The 21857-nt window shown below is 46.3% G+C and overlaps 2 protein-coding genes across 6 annotated transcripts in view; one reads left to right on the plus strand and one right to left on the minus strand.

Annotated features, from left to right (window-relative positions):
- Window positions 1-21857, plus strand: part of LOC144807723 (uncharacterized) — a 1505442-nt gene that overhangs the window by 1285388 nt on the left and 198197 nt on the right. For 4 of the 5 annotated variants that reach the window (XM_078673385.1, XM_078673387.1, XM_078673384.1 and 1 more), the window contains one exon: window positions 272-418. The exons of the other annotated variant lie outside the window; for it this stretch is intronic. The gene's annotated coding sequence lies outside the window, so the exon portion shown is untranslated. The remainder of the gene's footprint in view (window positions 1-271; window positions 419-21857) is intronic. 5 annotated transcript variants of the gene reach the window in all.
- LOC144807726 (uncharacterized) overlaps window positions 1-21857 on the minus strand; it is a 49693-nt gene that overhangs the window by 17489 nt on the left and 10347 nt on the right. The window lies entirely within an intron of this gene.

Below are 21857 nucleotides of genomic sequence, written 5' to 3' on the forward strand. Positions count from 1 at the left end.
GGAACTTCAAGTCCTCCTGGTGGTGATGAGGAGTAGGTGGTTCTGTCTGTAATTAGAAAAATGTTGCACGTTAAAAAGCAAGCATTCATCAGTTGTGCCAAAAAGTGTTGCATGTTATGGCTAAGCATATAAGTTAACACCCTCCCCAAAACCGTGACTTTTTTTCAGTCCCAATAATTAAAAATAGTTTATGTATAACATTTTCTCTTGCATTACGAGACGAAATAGGGGGTGGTGTATGGCATCCTAAAATATGACATGTTTTTTCTAGGCGTCATCACAACATCAGATGCGGCACTTCCCACCACCAGTGCCGGGGCCGACAGCGTGGAGGGGTTAACTCCAGGGGCGGATGCGGCGGCGCCACAAGTGCCACCAGGAGGAGCTGAGGGGGATAGCCTAGAAGCGGCGGACGGTGGTAAGTTATTATACTCCTTACTTATTGACATTTTAGAGTAGGCTGACTCGCAAAGGGGTGTATGATGTACTGTACAGTAGACAGTACACTAGTAGAAGTACACTGTACTGTTATGAACAGTTACTAATTTAGAACTTTTTGCCAATCACGGAGAAGTCTTTGATTTGCAACTTATACCACAACAAAACTCTAATCACAACAAATCCATCAGCAGCACTGTCTTCGTCTTATTTCCATATTGAAGGTGCCACTGTCTTTAATCCTGAAGTTCACAAGTTCGCAACTCAGTCATGCTCCTCAATCCTCCTCCTCCAGACTCCCCCGATCCATTTCCCTCAAGGCAGATGGCTGGATTATGCAGAATGAAGAAACTGTTGCTTTGTAGACGAGTCCCCTCAAAAGAAGTGGGACTGGAATTACTGACTATATGCTGATTGCTGACAGTTACTTCTGAAATTGACACGAGAGGCTGTCCTGTGGGCCTCCACTTTAAGAACAAGATGCGGACAAAGTGGAACAAGTAATGTATAATGAGATGGCATGCAGTGGACAGCACTGGCTGTCTGGCTCTGATAAAAGCAATTGCTGTTTGTTTGTTGTGCATGAAATGAATCATCATATGTCTTCTGTTATTATTTAATGTAACTCAAGTCAATTCTGTTTTTTTTTTCCCTTGTTTAGTTAAAATTCTACTTCTACTGCAGGGGCCACTACGTTGCATTTTTTAATATGTAAAATGTCCTTGGACTCACTGTGTGTGTGTAGACTGCGACTGCATGAACAACATTGAGTTTGCCAAAATACCCTGATGAGGATGAGTCTTGATGATCAAAATTACATAATATATTTTTTCTTTACAGTCACTCACTGGGATGGATGGATCATCCTAGTCGGTTTACGGAAGAAGTATGGGCATTTCGCGAGTGGCAAACAGGTAAACCAGTCAACAACACCTACAGCAGAACTACATGTCGGTCTAGTCATGGTATGGAGTGGTCGAGCCAGTGTAGTCTTGTTATGCCAGAGTCCAGACAGCAGTTCATGTAAAATTGCGGCTATGTGGCTTGTGGCATACAATTAGATATGCTTTGTCTGTCTGTGTCAAAGAGGTATGCTACATCAGGATGCTTCCCCCAGTGGTGCCTGCCTTGACCGTCTGCATGGCCCTGGACTGCTGTGTGCTAATTACTATCTTTGAAAAGGAGACTCAGAGTACGAACTTTAGAAATGATGCTTGTATGTAATACTGTCGCCTCTGAAACTGAAAGTGTTATTTTGCACTACACACCGTACCTTATATTTTTTTCTCCGTGGTGTTTTAATATCACTTCCTGTTTTTCCATCAACAATTACAGGCCGGCTTTTACCCTGTGCGATGGGAAAAACGATTAACTGAGGCTTACCATTAGCGATCCGCAATTCCGCATCCGCCAGGCAGGCAGTGGACAGTGTGTCTGGTCACCAAGATTGATCGACGTAGCATCAGTTGGAATGGAGGAGTACCACAAATAAGAGGAATGGCTGGATGCATGCAACTTCCCAAATTGAACAGGACAACTACAACATACAGTTTCAGTATCCTCTTCACTTCTCCTTATCTTTTAAATAATGTTATTGTTGTGAACTTCTATGAGTGTGACTCTGTGCGTTTGTTTGCTCTCTGCTTCAAATTCATCCCTCCAGCTATAAGTGTCTTTGCTATTTTTAAAACTAATTTAATGTACTAATAAGTGTTTATTCTCTCTTAGGGCAGATCGGCAAGTGAAATTGCGCAATTACTGCAGCCCTGTACTGTCACATTGTTTCTTTATAGTTAGTAAGTTGTGGTAAGTAATACTTTTCAGTAACCTATCCATTTAGCAAACAACTTCATGCATGCCGTAGTGCATGCACTTCCTTTATGTCCCTTAAAAGATTAATGGATATCTTCGTATCCAAAGATTTTTTTTCTTCATTTGTTGTTTGTCCATGCTGTGTTATTTTTCCTCTCTCCACAAAACTTCCCCAATAACCCCCATTCCCATCCAATTTTCAAACCCTAACCCTCTTCCCCCAGGCTGTGTGGTTTTCATTGAGGTGCGACTAAATGATAATTCCACACACTTGCTGGGGAGGATAAGTTCAAAGCAACAGAAAATAAATTTCAAGGATGGTGAAGGAATCCGAGGATATGTTCTTCCTGTGTACTGTACTATCTATCGTACTGTTCTAATGCTACGCTCAGGCCACTCAATGTATCATTTCCTTTTTTTTCATATGCTGCTACTGCCAGTGTGTACCACTACTACTACCACCAGCACAACAATGACATTTCATCTGTCCAGGATTCCAGAGCCAACCTTAATCGCCATTTGCCATGCATCCAGCCCTGTGCCTAGCCCTATTCTCAAACACGAATCACAGGTAAGATAAGCATTTTGGGGGAGGAAGAATAATGGAGTAGGAGGAGAGGAGAGACTGACGGTAGTACTAGTAAAGTAGTAGGACAATTGAATTCACTAACTCTGTCAGTGGCACTTTTCTACAAATTTGGGCGATTAGACAATTTGAATCAACCAGCCAGTTAAGTTTCAGGAAAACAAACGTACAGTTGAGTTAACCCCCCCTGCCTCCCCCACAAAACAGTAAAAACGCGTATGCTATGTTTAAGTTGAAAATATATAATGATTTACACCCTAACAAAAATAAACTATCTCACAAGACCCGAGCCACCCCCTCCCTAACCCCAACCAATGTCCATGAAATGTCCCGAAGAAAAGTTCCAAAACCCCAAAGCCCAATTCCCACCCCCCAAAAGTCTTTAAAAAAGGGGCATGGGACAGTCTCTCCTACTTCCGCCGGCGGTGTCCTTTGGCCAGGTGGTCACGATGCTCTCTGCGGAGGTCCTTGAGCAGGGTTTTCAGCCTCGCCACCTCCTACTCAAGGTTGGACACCGTGAAGGTCAAGTGGTGCAGACGAGCCATGCACCTGCTGTGGGGGACAGCTGATTTTTTTCCTGCTTGGCGGTGGCGGGTGGCTGCGGGACCACGGCTCCGTACCGCTGAAGTGTTGTGCTGACTGGTTGACCCTGGGTGGGCGGAGGAGGATGCAGCTGTCGTGGATGTTGATGTCGACAGCGACTGCGTGTCCTCCTCCTCCTGGGCCACCAGCCGCCGATATTCGGTGACAATTACCTCCAGTTTCCGTTGCCGGGCCCGTATAGCCAACTCCTTCCATGTTAGTTTGGAAGGAGCATCTATATGAAGAAAGAAAAACATACTGTAACCAATGCTCTTTAAGATTACCACAAAATAATTCAGCAGAAAGTTGTGTCACAGTAGCAATAGCAACTTGCAAGCACAGTACATAACATTTGTGGCACGTATCTATATAACCTCCCACTTCGTCGCCCTCTGCTCTAACATTAGTGGGAGTTTCAGGAATTCTACTAGCACTATATGGATTCACTACATTAGACTCAGACAGTACATCAGTCTTCTTCTCTCTTGTTTAGCGAAATTGGTACGTAAACTTGTGGAAGCTGGCATAATGCCAGCCCAGTCAACTTGCACCCGAAAAAACAGACGCAAACCATGATGACACAGACTTGCGTTACTGTTACAAGTCCAGTACATACAGGTGGTGAAGCTCTTACTTTTCTATTATGGGTAGCACTGGCCATACTCTGTTACAAGGGCTACTGCTTAATTAATTTAAGTTTCACCCTGCCCTGCCCCTGACTACTACAAAAGGAAAATGAAGTAGATAATATGATCATCTATCCCTTCACAGGATATTTGCTTACATATGGGATGACATTTAGGTGCTTTGTTTTTGATTGAGTGAACACCGATAGGCCACACATGAATGACAGAGTCCGACGATGACCAAGCAAGTGAACGCCGTCTCATCATCCTGCTTCAACACCCTGCGCATGCTCCGAAAGATCTTCCGATGGATCCCCACCGAAACCAGGAAGACAGTCACCCAGGCCCTCGTCACCAGCCGTCTGGACTACGGGAACACCCTCTACGCCGGAACCACAGCCAAACTCCAGAAAAGACTCCAGCGCATTCAGAACGCCTCAGCACGAATCATCCTGGACATCCCTCACCACAGCCACATCTCTGCCCACCTGAAAGAACTACACTGGCTCCCCGTCAACAAGAGGATCACGTTCAGACTCCTCACCCACGCACACAAGGCTCTCCACGACATGGGACCGAAGTACTTCAACAGCCGCCTCACATTCTACACACCCGCCCGCCAACTCCGATCTGCCAGCCTCGCCCTCGCCTCCATCCCACAAATTCGTAAATCCACCGCCGGAGGAAGATCCTTCTCCTACCTGGCAGCCAAGACATGGAACTCCCTGCCCACCCACCTGACCCGGGACCATCTCTCCTTCAGGAAACAACTCAAGACCTGGCTGTTCGAGCAGTAGCAACCCCCCCCCCCTCAGCGCCTTGAGACCCTTACGGGTGAGTAGCGCGCTAAACAGATTTTCTGATTGATTGATTGATAGAGTTGTAAAAAAATTGTTAACAGAGGTAGTGAGTGAGTGGTCACCGTAATCGCCGGATCTCCACTTTGATCAAACCCAGGACAGCGCCATTTGCAGCTTACTTGCAGACTTGGCGGCGCTGCAGCTGGATCAACTAGGGTCTGGACCTACGTACCTAGCTGGGCACCTGTTAGGCCCCTTATTCTCCAATCTGCAATCCCTAAAAGTGGAGATACCTAAACCCATGGGCTGCACTGATCAATCCCTGGTTGAATGGTCTGTTCCGCTCGCTGAGCCTCTTAATTCTGAGACATTAAAGTCGGTCCTTAAACGCCCTTGGCGTAAATTGAAGCTGGAGGACTTCCATACTTTCCTTGCTGCTAACCCTTTGGGACCCTTACATGACGCCGAACCAGATTATGGCTTGTTTTATGAATGGATTAAGAATGGTTTAGACACCCTTATCCCTGCTAAATGGGTTAAGGGGCGTACATCTACCACTAGTCCCTGGTACAATGACTCCCTGACTGTTTTAAGCAAAGCATGCAAACAAGCAGAACGGGACTGTAGAAAGGACTACGATTCTGAGAAAAAGCTAAGTTACCTGGCTAAAATCAAGCACTATCATAGATCTATTTGTAAAGTTTGTGCTGCTTAATATGCGAACGAAATCAGGTCGAATCCCAATCCAGATAAATGCATCTTTCAGATTCTCAAAGATCTTAGGACAAGGAAAGCTGTGGCACCTGTTATATCGTCCGCATGCCAATGTGATGAGTTAGCGTCCTTTTTCGTGGAAAAGGTTTGTACCATCTATCAATCTTTTCCACAAATTCCCGCCCTTCCCACCTCTCTGTTGTCAGACAGTGGGTCTGGTGTGACTCTGGCAGCAATCCCGAACTTGTCTGAGGAAGAGTTCACTAGGCTGAGTGGCAAAATTAAAACTGGCTCTCCCTCTGACCCTTTGAGGCCTACGCAATTCAAGGAATCTCTTTCCATCTTTCGGGCTCCGCTCTGCAAAATAATCAACTCCTCCTTTTCAACTGGGACTGTTCCGGCATTATGGAAACAGGAATGGATCTCGCCCATTCTTAAAAAACCTACATTGGATCCAAACAAACCTGAGAATTTTAGACCCATATCCCCCTTCCTTGGGTGGCCAAGATCGCAGAAGCACATGCTAACAACATGCTAACTCAGTTTGTGAATTCTAATAATATTCTGGATCCCTCACAGAATGGGTTCCGTCTGGCCCTTCGGGCCACGACTGAGCACCTGCGGTCTATACTGTATGCTGGTCAAAGTGCGGCTCTGTTCTTGTTAGATCTCAGTGCCGCCTTTGATACGGTTTCACATGGCATCCTACTTCAGCGGCTAGAGGAAGTGGGGGTAACTGGGTCGGCTCTGGAATGGTTTCGATCTTTCTTGACTGAATGATCTTTCCGTGTGTCTGCCACCCCATTTCTATCTCAGACCCATTCCATCGATCAGGGGGTATGGCAGGGATCGCCACTGAACCCCTCGCTCTTTAATCTATATGTTCAGCCTCTGGCTGCAGTCGCAAAACAATGGGACCTTTCCATGCTCTCCTATGCGGACGACACGCAGCTTGTTGTCACCTTGGCTGAAGGGTCCTCTCTGACTGCTTCTAGATTCAGAGAAGGGATGACTGCGGTAGCAGAATGGATGGCTGCCAACTGCCTGCAATTAAATGCTAGCAAAACCGAGATTATGCTGGTTGGGAACAATGCCAGTCTGTGGAACGAACTTTGGTGGCCTACTGCTTTGGGTGAAATTCCCATGCCCAAGGGAGTGGTTAAAAACCTAGGGGTCTTGATGGATCCATCTCTTACTTTTCAAACCCACACAAGGCAAGTTGCTGCCACCTGTTTTGGCCTTTTGCGGTGCCTTCGGCCCGATCTGAAGTTTTTTGATCCGCCAATACGGCAGCTGATCGTTCAGGCGACTATTCTAACTCGCCTGGACTATGCTAGCTCCCTCCTTTTGGGGGCGAATAAGGCGGAAATACTCAGGATGCAGGGTGTTAAAAACGCTGCTGCCAGATCTCTGGTGGGTCTCCTGCGTTTCTGCTCTGCCTCTAGTACCATCCGCGGGTTGCATTGGCTCCCTGTGGAGAAGCGGATTAATTTTAAGACATTGTGTCTATCCTTTAAGATACTGAAATCTGCCAGTCCTGATCTTTTGAGCAACTTGCTCACCCCCTATGTCCCCTCCCGCCGCCGGCTCCGTTTGGTGGGGCAGCATTTGGCGCTTATGCCTAGAGTTAGGTTTTCCCGTGCTGGTGGGCGTTCTTTCCGCTGCCTTGCTCCTAGGATGTGGGATTCCCTGCCTGAACAAATTCGTGGCATAGACTGCTTGTTTACTTTTAGTAAAGTCATTAAAACATTTCTCTTTCTTTTAGTGTAGTTCTAGGCTATAGGATGATTGCCATGGTTTTTAGACTGTTATATCTGTTTGTGCCTTCATGCGTTCAGCGCCGGGACGACACTTTGCTGGGGCAGCTGTGCGCTATATAAAACCCAACAACAACATATATGCTGTGCTTGCAAACTACTGTTACTAGTCATGGTAGTATTCTGAAAAATTACAACTTCTACTTTCCTCGGCCTTGCTACTCTGGCACGGACGTGCGGTGTTACATGCTCTTCAAAGTAACACTCTTCATCCAGTGACCGTCTACTCTGTCTACATACACCTATGCTAACTATGAAGAAGATACCACCCAGACAGGCAGACATCCATCCATTCAAAGTAAATGTCAATCATTTTTATTAAGCTAGAAAAAGACAGTAACCCCCTCAAGTGCAAAATTGGCATACAATTTGTTAAAGATATGGAAGCGATGGGTCTGAGAATTCTTAATGGTAGATTTAAAGCAGATATGCCACCAACCTATACATACTTTATGCACAATACAAGGTCAAGGATTGATTACACAATTACATCAATTAACATTTTTCAGAATATTACCTCATATCAGCTAGAGAAAGTCACGGAGAGTGATCATTGTCAGCAGATAATAACAATCAATCTTGGGACTAATACAAACCAACCATACCAAACAGCTGCGGGGCACATTGGGGACTGTAAACTATAAAAAACTGTTTTGGACTGTCAAGAATAAGGATACGATGAATGAAGAAGTTGAAAGAATAATAGAGAATTGCTTCAGTGATTCAATATTGAAAACATCGATAGAACAGCGGGAATATTTTACCAAGAAGCTTGTCAAACCCCAACCTCAACCTCAAATGCGATTGAATAAAAGGAACCAAAATGAGGAACGGAAGGAAAAGAAAACACATATAAACCTTCCATATACAATTACGAAATTAAAAAGAGCTCGAAATATGTTGAGAAGGCAAATTAAGAAATCCGTCGCTAACGAGGAAATACTAGGCAAACTGAAATCTCTAAATCAAAATTTAAAGAAGTTAATATGGAACAAAAAAAACAAGTAAAACAAGTATTCTGGGCAAAATTATTCCATGCAAGTAAACAAACAAATGCAAGAGAGTTCGGGAAGATTATAAACGGACTGGTTGGACCAAATAAATTGGTGGTTTCATCTGCATTAACGGAACAATAATGGATCACATTTCTTAAAAAACATCTAAACCAGAATGGCTCAATAATGATAAAAAAGGAACCACAACTTACATACAGTTATGACTGTAATATGGAAGCACCAATTATAATAACAAAGGAACAACTAATAAAGTTAATTTAAAAACAGAAAGATGGTGCACCTGGACCAAATCCTGGATCTCCTATTTCTTACAGAGACTTGGTTCTGTGACAATTCTCTTCCTTCTCTGCTAGCTGCACTTCCTGCCCCATATTACGCCCTGCGCGCCGATCGACCCCCCAGCAAAACAGGCAGTGGCGTCGCCCTAATCGCCCGCAGAGAAATCCCCTTTCAATCTTTAGCCTTCCCCTCCATTGGCTCATCGGACTTCTTAGTTGTCCGCTCATCTTCCTTTAGTATCCTGCTTACCTGCCTACTTATGTACCGTCCCCCCCAACCCTCTCAACTTTTTCTATCTGGCTTCCAAGATTTGGTGGCCACCTTAGTGGTTAACAACTTCTCCATCTTGGTTTTAGGAGACTTTAACTTTTGGCCCTCAGACCCCGCAGAATGCCCGACCTCCAAAGAATTCTCGGATACCCTTCGCTCCCTCAACTTTGACTCTCACGTTCACTCCCCCACTCACATCCATGGCCACATCCTTGACCAGATTTTGTCCCTCAATTGTCCAGTAGCCTCCCTGTCCATCTCCCCCTGTACCTGGTCTGATCACTTTTTGATGTCCTTTTCCCTACACCTTAGCTCAGTCCCCAAGCCCTCTCTTCCCAAAAACATCTGGGCGCGCTCCTGGAACAAGGTGGATGTGGCCTCTCTGTCCGCCACACTCTCCACATCCAGTCCGGACCTCCACGGTCTGTCGTCCTCCGCACAAGCCGACTCCATCAACTCCTGGCTCCAATCAGGCTGCGACTCTGTCGCTCCCCTCAGGCGGGTGTCCTCCAGGCGTGTGAACGACGCAAACCGTTGGTTCAATGAGGAATTGAAGGTCTTAAAACTAACTGTGCGTCGTGCTGAGCGGACCTGGAGGTGAGATTATTGTCCCAATCTTAAAAATCAGTACATCACCCTCCTGTCTCTGTACAAAAAAACTATTTTGGCGACCAAAAATGCGCATTTTTCTTCAAAAATCTTGGCCGCCGGAAATCAGCCTAGAGAAATTTTCTCTATTGTGCACGACTCGCCTACTCTGATAGAGCTACCCTCAAACCCTCCCCTTCCCAGGATTTATGTAATTCCCTCAACACCTTCTTTCTGGACAAAATCTCCAACATCAAGGCAAACATTCCTCCTCCCCCCCCCTTTTGTCGACCCCCAGTGTCCGATAGTTGGGGCACACCTTGACTCCTTCCCCCTTCTGACAGAAGAGTCCTTTCTTACCCTTCTGCTTATGGTCAAATCAGGCTCCCCTTTGGACCCCTGTCCTGCCCACATTCTTAAGCACATCTATTCGGTGTGTGTGCAGCCCCCCCTCATTTTTCTCAACAGTTCACTGTCCCAGGGCATTGTTATTCCACCTCTCAAATCGGCCATCATCGTTCCTATCCTTAAAAAACCTGGCGCTGACCCCTCCGCTCCTGCTAACTACCGCCCCATCTCTTTATTGCCTTTTTTGGGGAAGGTATTGGAGCGCCACGTGACCAGAGCACTCAGTACCTTTGTAGAGGAGAACAGGGTGTTAGCCCCCCGTCAAGCTGGTTTCCACCCCGCACACTCCACGGAGTCCGTGGTGCTATCGGTCCTCGACAACCTCAGAGAGGGTATGGACACTAACCACCCCCAGGCCCTGATCCTCCTGGACCTCTCTGCCGCCTTTGACACGGTTGACCACTCCATCTTACTTTCCCGTGTCAGGGCGGCGGGGATCGGAGGCTCGGCCTTGGTTTGGCTGTCCTCCTTCCTGAGGGACCGCACCCAGGCAGTGCGCCTGGGCGACTTTTCGGCGGACTTCCGCAAAGTACAATGCGTGGTCCCCCAGGGCTCCTCCCTTTCCCCTCTTTTATTCAACTTGTACATTAACCCTCTGATTTTTGCCCTCCAACAAATGGAGGTCTCCGTCTATAACTATGCGGATGACCTTCAGCTTATTTTTACCCTATCCCCATCCCCTGAGTCCATGATCAACTTCCAGTCTGTCATGACCTTCATTCGGGACTGGATGAATTACAACCACCTGAAGTTAAACCCTGACAAAACTGAGCTGGTTTTGACAGGTGGTTGCTCCAGTCCCTGGTCCTCTCTCTTCTGGCCCCCCTCCCTAGGTCCTCCCCCTTCTCCATATTCCTCAGTAAAAACTCTTGGTATTAAATTGAATGACCAACTCACTTTGCACTCCCAAGTCAGCCAAGTGGTGTCCTCTTCTTTCCTCTCACTCCGGACCATCCGTAAAGTCGCTCGTTTTTTTCACTCTCTGCCCTAAAGCTCATAGTCCTGGCGATGGTAATCTCCCGCCTAGACTATGGCAACGCTCTATACTGTGGCTTGCCCGCATATAGTATGCGACGCTTACAGCTGGTCCAAAACCAGGCTGCCCGCCTGGTCTACAACCTGGCCAAATCCCATCACGTCACTCCTCTCCTCAAGTCCTTGCACTGGCTCCCTATCCGAGAACGAGCTCAGTTCAAGATGGGCTGCATCACTTTTCAGGCCCGGGCCGGGTCAGCTCCTGCCTTTATCTCCTCGGAAATTAAAAGCTATGCCCCTGCCAGGGAACTGCGTTCATCCTCCCAACAACTGTTAACAGTTCCCCGCTTCAAGCGCAAAAAGTGGGGAGGCACGAAATTCTCCACACTTGCCCCTGCCTTCGGGAACTCTCTCCCCGTCCACCTTAGATCTTCCACCCAATATTCACACTTCCGTAAAGCGCTAAAAACGCTTCTTTTCTCCCAAGCCTTCCTATCATAACGTTCTTTATTCTTTGCTCCTTCTCGATCTTCTTGTCCTTTTGGGCTCAGTACTCTATAAATATTTTTAAACTCAAACTCAAATGGCATCCCGTTTGCCCTCTACAAAGAAAATCCAGATCTATGGGCAGTATATTTAGAAAAGTTATTCAAAGAAATTATACAGGAAGGTGTCATCCCTGAATCATGGAGAGGGTCCTTAATTACACCAATCTTTAAAAAAAGGAAACTGGGCACTTCCGGAAAATTATAGGCTTATTACGCTACAAGATACAGATGCCAAACTGTTTGCTAGGATTTTGCTAACTAATTTAAATGAATGGGCCTCAAAAAATAAGATACTGCCTTTGAACCAAACAGGCTTTATTAAAGGGCTGGGGTCAACGACAAATATCCTGGCATTATCCCTATTAGTGGACAAAGCAATCAGAATCAAACAACCCCTGTATCTATGTTTTGTAGATTTTAAATCTGCCTTTGATCATGTCCAAAGAAATTTATTATGGAAAAAGCTCCCAAAAAAAACATTCCAATGGTCCTTTTGAAACTGATTCAGCTCCTGTATAGAAAAAACTGGGTTAGGGTGAGGCTGGGGGATGGCCAAACGCTATCAAAAGAAATCCCAGCAACCGAAGGCCTTAAACAAGGCTGTGTACTAGCCCTACTCCTTTTCAATTTGTTCTTGGCGGACTTAACTGAGACCTTGGATGAATTAAATGCACACCCTCCGAAACTAGCTGATACGCATATTTCTAATTTGCTCTATGCAGATGATGCCATCTTACCAAGCCATACTAAAGTGGCACTACAGCATTTAATCAATCAAACATTCAAGTACGCACAGGAAAACGGGATGGAGATAAACGAAACTAAAACGAAGATCATGGTAGTCACCAAGAATATAAAACTAAGACGTAAAAGTAAATGGTACATGGAGAACAACCAACTGGAGCAAGTTGAAGTATATAAGTATTTGGGTGTCCTATTTGAGGAGAAGGGGAACTATCAGTCGCAAAAAAAGGATATCCAAAGGAAGACAAACGCCTTGACTGCAGCATTTAGAATTTTACAAAAATCACTAGGCAACCTCACATATGGGCCGCTTTTGAAGATGATAGGGGCTAGACTGCTACCAACCATTACATATGGCAGTGAATCATTAATGGGAAAGGATACTGAATTAATAAATAATCTACTATCTAAAACATTCAAATCATTATTCCACCTCCCTACGAATGCCTCGCCTGCACAAATTAGACTGGAGTTCGGTTTAAACAACCAATACTATGTGAGAAAGGATCATTTCATTAAAACCTGGAGTCGGATAAAAAACGATCATGATAATCAGATATCCCATTTGTTGTGGAAATAAATAAATAATAATGTTAAGTCAACTGCATGGAATTATCTTAAGGAAGTGATAGATGAGTTTGCGGTTATTACAATCTGGAACAATACGATAAATAACACATCGTTCAAAAAAATAATTAATAAAACTACAAACCATCTATCCCTTGTAAAGGACAAAGAAACTCTAACAAAAAGAAAACATGCTTGGACAATAATAAATGGTTACAAAAAAAAGAAGGTACAACAATATTTGGAAACACCCTGGTCGGAAAAAAATAAACAAGTTCTACTCAAGGCAAGGTTTGGAATACTCCCGGAACTTTGTCATCTCCCCCGTGGAAAAATACTGAAAATAGCACATTATGCAGACTTTGTAAAAAGGGAGAGGAGAACATTGTCCACCTTTTATGTATTTGTCCTGGACTCCAACAAGAAAAAAGATCCTTACTTAAAATACCTTTTAATCTACGTGGAATAAGGATATGTAGGCATGAATTGAAATGTTGTCTTGAATCGAATGATATAGGTATGAATGCTAACTTTGTGAGGTTCCTACTAACAGCAAAAACAAAATTAGGAGATTAAGTTTTAAAATGAAGTAGTATAATGAAATGTAATGAATTTTATGGTGCAATGGCTTTTATTAGTTTTATACATTACAGTAAATTTTATGTGTTCACAATATTGTAAGATTTTGAATAATCAAACAATAAAGGATTTCTTCTTCTTTCTTCTTCTTCTATGTCAACTGGACAAACCTTATTTTTTCTCACCGAAAAACCACCTTTTGCTTTTTTTTTGTAAAACGTCAGCCATGCATCCGTGCTTGACTTGAATTTGAATTTGAACCAAAGGATATATTGCGCACACATAGAGTTTCTGTTTCACCCATGCAGCCCTCTTTTCTTTCTCCTTCCACCCATCCTTGCTTCAGCCTTCAACCGGCCATGCATCAGACCATGCATCAGATTCCCAGCCACCTCGGGCAGCATTTAAAAACAAGTATCATTCTTTGCCAGCATTAATTTTCACTCGCTCGTACTTCCTTACACTCTTCTTTCCCTTTTCGTTCATCCCATCCATCAAGTTCATCTCTGATCTGACTTGGCTTCTCGATAAAACTTTCACAGCTGAGTTGAAGTCAAATTTAGAGGAGGCCATTGGTTACTCATCAACTCCCGCCGCTATTGCTCATGAGAAGTCAAGGGTGACTGTCTTCTACCTGGTTGACAAAAACGTAGTTCTAAATTTGTAAGTCTTCTTAACAGCAAAGTTTACTTGTACTGTACAACATATACACCCCTGCAGAGAGCCCACTCGGCAATCTCAATAAGTAAGGAATATAATAGCTTAACAATGCCCGCCACTACCGTGGCATCCCCCACAGCAGTTCCTGCTGGCTCTGGCACCGCATCAGACCTTGGAGTGCCCTCCTCCATGCTGGCCCCGGCACTGGTGGATGGCTGTGCCGATGGTGTTATGCCTAGAAAAAACATTTAATATTTTTAGATGCCATATACACCACTCCCTATTTTGTCTAGGAATGAAAAAAGTTACTAGTTCTACATAAACAAATTTATCAATTTGTGACTCTCTAGTCTAAACTAAAAATTTCCCTTTCTTCAGGGAAGGGTGTTTTTTATTTATGCTTAGCCATAACATGTGATGCTACACTTTTTGACACAACTGATGAATGCTTGCTTTTTAACACGCACCATTTTTCTCATAAGAGACAGAAGCTTCCCTTCTACGAACAAGAGCAAGATCATCATCATTTCTTAGTCGGTGTCGTCAACGATTCATCCCCACCAAGACTTTAAGTTCCAACCAGGTTGGGGCTCTGCCAGAATTAATGTGTGAAATCAGCAACAGTCATTCTCCGTTTGTTATATGACATTGATTTTAATAAATGTTTATATATAATGTACAATTTAAATTTTTACAGAGTACACACAGAGCTACTTGTTTTACTTTTAATAAAGCTTTAAAACTTACATAGACTCTGTGGTTTTTGGTCATGACTGAGTGAGCGAAAGGGTTTGCAATTTGCAAGAATGAGTCCGTGACTCTGAGAGGTCGGGACTCTGACTCCATAGTTTTATGTTCTCTGGGTTGTATAATCATTGGGGATCATCGCTACATTTGGGAGCAAAATAATTACTCTCTGACACACTAGCTCGTCACTAAGGAGATTGGAGGTTCAACTTCTGGTATGACTGAGGTATGTGGAAAGTCTAACTGCGCCTATTATAATTTATAACCAATGCCCTATTTCTCGTCCATAGTTCTGTATGTGCAGCATAGCCCCTGCAACAGTAGTAGTATGTCCTCCTATCCAATCAAAAAGTAAACTAGTATTTTATTCTTGGTGGCCATTGACATTTTTTTGTTGGGAATTGTCAAAGCATAAACATTTAGAAGACTTCAATAGACATTATGAACAACCCAGAGGACTGCACTCAGTGCCTAGAGCTATTGCTGAATAGGAGTTTTGTTTAACACTTTTTGCCAACTGTGCAAGCTTAGCTAGCTACACAGACAAACTAATAATAATCTAGTAATAGCACAGAGAGTCATAGTAGAGGCAGGATAAGAATTTAGAAACAGTCTACAAGAAGATCAAAGACGATTTAGGAAAATATAGAATTATGAGGAATGTTTGGAATAAATAGGTGCTGTAAAAGATAGGGAAGTATAATTAATAACATTAACAGGAACATTTACTGGGGCCAGCAGAGGAGCCCTCGGCGGACCTATCCTGGCCTTCCTGATCTTGTCCCTTCTCCGCCGGCACCGCTACCTCCTCCCCTGTCCTCTTGCCCCTGGGGGAAGCTGATGTACAACATGAAAGAAAGACACAAACATGGATGATTGTTGTCAACCAAATCAAACATTTCAAAAAAACAATAACAAATTATTTCGGGGAAATAGACAACAATTGCACTAAATTTATTGACCTATCTCATGTGGTCCACTAGGATATTAGTACTGCTGGATTAGCGGACCGTCTACTTGGAAAGTTATGTAACTCACTAAACCAACTACAAAAAGATTCTGCTAGGACTGGCAGGCAGCACTCCACAGCACGCGAAGTGACAGACACAATCCGTCATAATTGCAGACCACTTCAAAGTGTCCTACTAAATAACAAGTCATAATATACTCAAACTATCAATCCACCACCACTGTCTCTTGGCAGGAGTACAAAGGAAGGACTGGACTTGAGTCTCTAGTGCCCAGCATTACACAGTTCTGTAAAGTACTCACTCATACATAATCACAAAGGCCAAATGAGCACAAAATTGAAAACAAGTAAGCATAGTAGCACCGCAAGTGAGCAGGCGAGCACCTGCAATCACAGGAGTTTTTGAAACATAATTTACCTGCAATGTAATCGGCAGCATTCTTGCTCTTCGGAAAAAACAAATTGCAATATCACACAGAGCAGGAGAAAACAAAGTAGTGATTAAATACTAGCTACTACTACTCACCAAGGCCCAGGATCTCGACTCCAAGCAGGTCGAGCAGGTCTTGCTCCCGGTCCAGGATGTCGGACCACCGGTGTGTTGCCTGGTTGTAGGTACGCCAGACCCCAGACTCCCGATACATGGCCGGGCACACCTTCCCCCATAGCTGGCGACGCTACCGGAGATCCGTACCCGGCACCGGGCCTGCCGCCTGCCGCGACGGTCCTGGAGAGGTGGCGCTGGATAACGATAACAAGTGCGGCCACCTCCACCGTGCTTAAGATCTCCGGGGCTACTACTGCCTTCCCCCTTAAGCGCCCGCAAGGGAGCCGGGTACGGGGTGCGGGACCCCTCCCCTTCATGTTCTTCCCGGCTCCCTTTGCCATGGTCCTGGGCAGGAAAGGAAAATAAAATAGGAAAGAAAGAATAGGGAAAAAGTAAATAAAAGAAAAGAGTTAAAAAAAGTAGTTTTAAGTAACCAAAAGTAGAAAAAAACACAAAATATAAATGTACAAAAATAAAGAGATAGGTAATGAGTAAAAAAGTAGAAAACAGTTCAAAGAAACAAAGGTTTGCAAGGATTAAGGGAGGATTGAAAAAGCATGCCCAGAACCATAGCAATGAATCAAAAAAAAGATGGCCGCCCCATTGCGACCACGTGGGTAAGTTTGAGTGATGTTTCCCCTGCGAGCACGCAAAAACGCAGGCGAACACGTAATTGTGCCCCGCACGTAGGAAATGCCCAACGTGAACACTGAAAACAAGATGACCGCGCCCATGTACGACCGCATGGGTAACTTCGCGGTCGTTGCGCTGAAAAAAACCCGCCAACACGCAAAGTGCCCAGCGAACACGCAAAAAAAATCGCAAATTTGCACAAATTTGTGGATTTTGAGGACCGCGGGTTCGCTTTTGCGCAAATTCGTGTACCGCAAATTCGCAAATTTTGCCCATACTTACTCCTCAGCTAACCTCCACTACACCATGCCCATGGGTTAGAGATAAACAGGCCTTCCCTGATACTAGGCCGATCACGGCCAGAGTCACACTTTGTCAGGGTCCTATGGAAGAAGGTGGGTGGAGGTAGAACGACTAATTAGGATGCATTCGACAACTGGGGGGTTTGGCCACCACTCGGGAAGTTCACCCACAGGATGCGGAGCAGAAGCGGGCTGAGGGCAATAGTTGCTCACTCAATGAATTCTACAGTATGCCTTCTGGCACCCACCCAGTTCTCCAAAGCACAGGGATTGAGGTCACGCAGTTACTTTACCCTCTTCTGAACGCTCTCGGAAGCATTCCTTCAGACTTGTCAATCACTCTCACTACCCAGGACCGATATGGCAATACTACCTAGCAACATGAAGTCGTCAGGCGTGGTGAGGAGAGGACAGGTGGTCTGCCACTCTGAGGGCTCAAAAGGAACAATCGATAAATGGGGGAAGAAGCAGTAGAGTATCTGGGAAGAAGGAGGCACCCTGTCAGACACACAGCCATTCAAGTAGCAGCCAAGAAATCGGAGCACCATGTCCAGTGAGCATTGATACGAGTCAAAACAGACAACTCCAATCACACACAATGAAGTGTTGCATTCTCAGTATCCCCCTGGAAATTAAGCGCAACAACTGGTGCACCCAGCAGTCCTAGGTTCTCCAGTTCCATGTCCCCACAAGTGTATCTCTGCCATGCAGAAGTATGGCACCAGTAGTTGTACTGAGGTGTGACTTTCAAGTTGGGGGTAATTCAGGGAGTTTGCCTTTGAACCACAGATGTCTCCCTATAACTTCAACCCTGTCTTCCATGAGGCCATGGAATGCAGATCTTGTTCTCAAGTAGGGGATAATGCTCTGGCTCCCAGAGGACAATTGCCAAAACCTCTGCCTCCAATCTATCCAGCCAGCGATCAAATGGCAGAGGTCTGTCATTCTAGTTCAATGCCCAATGTCTTGTAGCTGTCGCTAGGGAATGCATAGATGACAAATCCACCCTTACCACAGGAGAGGGTTTGCATTGTGAATCCAATAAAAGGAAACATTATGGGGCTACTCCACTGCAAACCTCTATTGCAGCTTGAGGTAATGTCAACCATTTTCTTATGTTAACTTAAGGGTAGGTAGTGAAAACATACATAGGTATTCTTCACTACCTGGGCAGGATACAAGTGTGCCTGTCCTTCCTGTCACCTACCATTTGCTTCACCCCTTAAGACTTACCCCAGAAGTGGAAAGGGGGGACCTCTCGGTCATCCCGAACGTATGACTTGGTGCTCCGCCCAACCGGGAAACCTTGTGCAGGCGAGGGGCGTCGCCACGGCTGGTATGCCCGAAGTGCCGTGGCCGGAGCACGCCCCCGCCGCATATGAGGGTTGTCCTAAACCCCTGCCCGGAAGTCCGTGCACTTGTGGGCGGGAGGGGGATGCCGCCCCGCCTACCCGTGGAAGGTTAAAAGGCGCGGGGCCCAAGCAGGCGTCCTCTTGTTCCCGCGCTCTGAAGGTTGCACCACTCGCCGCTCGTGAGCCCTCCTCAAGGGAACAAGCAGCAGTTTTTTTAACGTGGTAATCGTTGTTCTTTCTGTTTCAGTTGTCCAGGTGTGTTCTGGGATCGAAGGAGCCAGAGAGGAGAGCAGAATAGCTTATATGCCTGGAAAAAAGAGTGGAAAGAGCTCCGAGATGGAACGAATGCTGCGCACACTGGTAACTCGCGTGTCGGCGATGGACAGAAAATTTGGTAAAATGGACCGAATGGATCGCAGTTTAGCGGCGCTCCAGAAAAAAGTGGAAGCTCAGGGCGGGCCAGCAGGGAGACCTAAGAGGGTTGCGGGGCCTGCTTTGCCAAATATCACTCCGGGAGGGAATAAGGGAAAAATGAAGAAAGGGAAAAGGGTTCCTAGCGAGGCCCCGGTCCCGATGGAAGTCCCGCTTGTCCCAGTGACCCCGGCGGCTGACCCGGTGCCCGCTCCGGAGGGGGGATTGCCGATCCCTGTGATTGTCACACCAATTGATAAGGAACAGATACCCCCAAGCTGGCGGTTCATTTAGCAGCGGTATTGCCTTGGTTGAAAAAGGTAGAGGGAGGGTCCGCGGCTGCGGAAGATCCAGCCGCGGAGGCCAGGCAAATCATCGACGAGCTCAGGCGGGCGAGAGGGTCTGGGGGGGGAACATGCCTTCTATCCCTCTACAGGTGGCGAGCCCGGCCGCAGGCGAGAACCAAAATCCGGCAACAGACAAGACCGGAGATACGGTGGAAGATGGTAAGAGGTCGCTCCCAATAATGGTAGAGGGGGCTATACCATCGAGGCGGGAAAGCCTGGCACAACATGTGCCGATGGTCACGAAAGAGTTGGTATGGGCCAATAAGTATATTAATATGTTTTCATTGTTGACGGACAATCGAGAATTTGAGTATGCCAAGACCCAGAAGGAATTCTTACACCCAAGTGAATGGAGGGCCAAAATGGCGGAATTCAGGGTGGAGGAGACTATGATGGCCTGGATTAGGGCCTTCTCTGTGTTTGTGGCAATAATAAATGAACGAACACCGGAATTATTGGGAGCCCTGGCTTGCTACCAGAGCAGGATCGTGGGCTACCATGAAAAATACGGGGGGGACGCATGGAAAGGGTACGATGTGTCTTTTAGAAAAGCGAAAGAGTTTAATGATTCATTGACTTGGGATTGTTTGGATACTGTATCTTGGCATGGGCAGTTCACGCTAGGCTCGGCGGTAGGGACGGGGTCGAGCACAAATGGTTTCAAGGCGGTTCAACAGAAGCAGCCGCAGCCCTTTCGGCCAGCCCACGGGGGAGACTTTCAGTCGAGATCGGGTGGGAATGGAGGCAAGCGAGGGGTATGTTGGGGTTTCAACAAAGGAACATGTAGTAGGCCGCAGGGAACATGCAGGTTCAAGCATGCCTGAGCAGGTTGTGGCAACACCTCCCACCCCGAAACTAGCTGCCGATCCAAGGCCAATGTTACCGGGGGGAAAGGGGGTACTAAGCAGGATTGACACGGTGTCACGGAGGATCACGCAGTCACCCGTGGAGATTTTGGCTATGACCCCCTGGCTAAGCAAATACCCTGATCGAGTGTCCGCCGGGATCCTGTGGGATGGCTTCTCATATGGCTTCAGGATCCCGGCGGGTGACTTTCGGGGGTCCCCATTGTGCAGGAACCAATTATCCGTTACACACAACCCGACCGTGGTCGCTACAAAAATTGCAAAGGAGGTTCGCCTGGGGCGGGTTGCTGGACCGTTTGAAGAGGTACCGGCTGCCAATTTTGTGTGTTCCCCTTTAGGGGTAGTTCCCAAGAGGGAGCCGGGCGAGTTCAGACTCATACATAATCTGTCTGCACCAAGAGGGGCTTCCATGAATGAGGCAATCGATCCGGGCGTATGCAGTGTGAGGTATGCAGCGTTCGATGACGCAGTGGTCATGTTGAATCACCTGGGTCCTGGGGCGCTGCTAGCTAAATCGGATATTTAATCCACATTTAGGCTGCTGCCGGTTCATCCCAAGGATCAGCATTTGTTGGGGTTTGCATTCCAGGGAAGATATTACATGGACATGTGCATGCCGATGGGTTGTTCAATTTCCTGTGCTTATTTTGAAATGTTTAGCTCGTTTCTGGAATGGGCATTCTCAAGGGCCTCAAGGCATCAGCATGTGATGCATTATCTGGATGATTTCTTGTTTCTCGGCCCAGCTGGCTCTCGGGACTGTGCAAGGGCATTGCAGGATTTTTGCGTGCTCATGCGGCGTTTCGGGGTGCCGTTGGCACCAGGTAAGACGGTGGGGCCGACTACCTCCCTGGAGTTTCTGGGCATCGAACTAGACTCCGTGGAAGGCTGCTTCCGTTTGCCGATGGAAAAGGTCGCCAAATTCAGGGCCTCCTTGCAGCAATGTCTTAAAAGTGGCAAAGTGACACTGCACCGACTGCAGCAAACTGTGGGACAGCTAAATTTTGCGCTACGGGTGATGCCCTTTCTCACGATCCATTGCTCAGGCCATGGTGGGCCTCAGGGAATGGTGGGCCTCAGGGAAGGGCACCATCGCACGAGGCCGTTTGGTTGGCATTCCTGGCGGACTTCAATGGCCGGGTAGTCTGGACCAAGGCCCCGGCCTCGTCAGCAGAGTTGGGTCTTTGGACAGACTCGGCGGGCAGTGTGGGGTTTGGCGCAATCCTGGGGAATTGCTGGTCGGCCAGAGATGGCCAGCGTGGTGGGCGACAAGTGGCCTGACGAACAACATTGGTTTCCTAGAGTTTTTCCCGATTTGGGTAGCATTATTGGCCTGGCCAGAAGAGTTCAGGAATATTTCGGTGATATTCTGGTCTGATTACATGACTGTAATAGAATGCATTAACCAACAGGCAGCACGCTGCAAATGGATATTGCGATTGTTAAAGGAAATTGTGTTGCAGTGCTTAAAGCTGAATGTGCAATTCAGGGCAAAACATGTGCCGGGAATACTGAATAATGCAGCGGATGCGCTCTCTTATTTCAAAATGCAGGCATTCAGGGAGTGTTTACCATCAGCGGAGCTAGCGGCAGCGCCATTTCCCGAAGCACTGTGGCAAATCGGCGCTCCGGATTACAAGACCTCGTGGCAGCCAGTCTAGGGCTCAGGACAA

Source organism: Lissotriton helveticus, chromosome 1_2 (assembly GCF_964261635.1).
Source record: "Lissotriton helveticus chromosome 1_2, aLisHel1.1, whole genome shotgun sequence".
NCBI classification, from domain to species: Eukaryota; Metazoa; Chordata; class Amphibia; order Caudata; family Salamandridae; genus Lissotriton; species Lissotriton helveticus.